Below are 2,152 nucleotides of genomic sequence, written 5' to 3' on the forward strand. Positions count from 1 at the left end.
TTCTTCCTTCTTGGGGCAGGTAGAAAAGACAAGCCCCAAGGATTACAATTGCATTGCCCTCCTATTGTTGGGAAAACAGGTGAACATAAGGGAAGGGAAGGAAAAATACAATAAGACAAAAACAGAGAGAGAGGCAAACCATAAGAGACTCTTAACTCTGGGAAAATAACTGAAGGTTTCTTGGGGGAACTAACTGGGTGCTGGGCGTTAAGGAGGGCACCCGATGGAATGAGCCCTGGGTGTCATATGCACCCGATGAATCACCAGATTTTAACCCTGAAACTAATAAAAACACTATATGTTAACTAAACTGAATTTAAATACAAAGTTAAAAACATAAAATAAAATATTTTCATCCCTCAAGCCAGATTTCCAAAGTGCTTTTGGGATTATGGTGTCCTGCTTTATTTTACATTTTCACCTAAGCTTGAAATTGCCTTTCCCAGCATAGTCCAACAGAGATTTTTGTGATGATATAATCGTTCTGTATCTGTACCATCGAATAGAATAGCCACCACTAGCCACATGTGGCTACTGAGTACTCGAAATGTGACTGGCCCAACTGAGAAACTGAATGTAAGTTTTATTTCAATTAGCAATAATCGCGCCTTGGATAAACCTCATTGGCTACGATACTGCCACTGCGCAAAGCTGTAAGTTTTATTTCATTTCGGTTCATTTTAAGAACCTTGTGGAGATTGGGCGCCTGGGTGGCTCAGTGGGTTAAAGCCTCTGCCTTCAGCTCAGGTCATGATCCCAGGGTCCTGGGATGGAGCCCTGCCCCGGGCTCTCTGCTCAGCAGGGAGCCTGCTTCCTCCTCTCTCTCTCTCTGCCTGCTACTCCGCCTGCTTGTGATCTCTGTCTAATAAATCAATAAAATCTTAAAAAAAAAAAAGAACTACATGGAGTGAGTGGCTACCATGTAGGACACTGCAGTTCTAGAAGAAATAAATGGTTAAGAAATTGTGCCAGCGAATTATTGAAAAGTCCTCTGCCTGCTTCCACTGGACTCAGCATTGGAGAATAATGACAGTGTCACTCATGGTGATAGGAACAGGGGGTGACTGATCATAATTTTTTTCTGCCATTCAGTAAACTTGAGGAGACCAACAGTTGCCAAAGGCCTAAGCGTGTTTATGACCCATGGATGTTGTTTCTTAAGCAACAGTGTGGCTCACAAAACACAGGTCTTCTAAATGTGATTATATTTGCAGATTGGGGTTACCAGCAGTTAGAGAGAATACGGTGTAATACACAACACAGTACAAAGTACTCAAACCAGATGACTTTTAGCACAGATCAAAGTTTTGCTCAACCCAGTCATGAAAGAACCAGCAGCAAGACAAGATCACTGGCTCCAGGAGTGTGTGAACAACCAAAATATATAGTCCATTACAGAAGAAAAGCTGAAATAGCCTTACTAAGTCAAGTAAAAAAGTTGGTTAGTTTCCTGCAGGGCAATAAATTTTTTTAAAGGTTTTATTTAAGTTCTAGTTAGTTAACATACAGTATAATATTAGTTTCAGGTCTACAATATGGTGATTCAGCACTTGCATACATCGCCGGGTGCTCATCACGACAGGTGGCCTTGTTCCTCCCCGTCACTGTGCCTCCATCCCCCACCCACCCTCCTCCCCTCTGGTCACTGTCAGTGTGTGCCCTGGAGTTCAGAGTCTGGTTCTTGGTTTGCCTCTATCTTTTTCCCCCTTGTGTTCATCTGTTTTGTTTCTTCATCCCACATATGAGTGAAATCATATGGTATTTGTCTTTCTCTGACTGACTGACTTCACTCGGCATAATACTCTAGTTCCATCCACAGATGGAAGTATTTTATTTTATTTTTATTTTTTTTAATTCTTATTCATTTATTTGACAGTGAGAGAGAGCACAAGCAGAGGGAGAAGCGGGCTCCCCATTGAGCAAGGGATCCCAATGTGGGGCTTGATACCAGGATCCTGGGACCATACCCTGAGCCGAAGACAGACGCGCAACGACTGAGTCACCCAGGTGCCCCAGATGAAAGTGTTTTAAAAGGCATCATTAGCCTATACCGTGCGATTTTGTACCTCTTAACACCTCCGCCCTGTCTTGCCTCCCCCCCCTTTGGTGAACACTACCTTCTGTAGTGACACTTGTGTACGAAAGTGCTGGG

The 2,152-nt window shown here is 43.1% G+C and overlaps 1 pseudogene; it reads right to left on the minus strand.

Annotated features, from left to right (window-relative positions):
• Nucleotides 1-520: 520 nt before the first annotated feature.
• LOC123950103 lies at nt 521-653 on the minus strand (annotated as a pseudogene).
• Between the last annotated feature and the right edge of the window lie 1,499 nt (nt 654-2,152).

Source organism: Meles meles, chromosome 8 (genome assembly GCF_922984935.1).
Source record: "Meles meles chromosome 8, mMelMel3.1 paternal haplotype, whole genome shotgun sequence".
In the NCBI taxonomy this organism is placed as follows: domain Eukaryota; kingdom Metazoa; phylum Chordata; class Mammalia; order Carnivora; family Mustelidae; genus Meles; species Meles meles.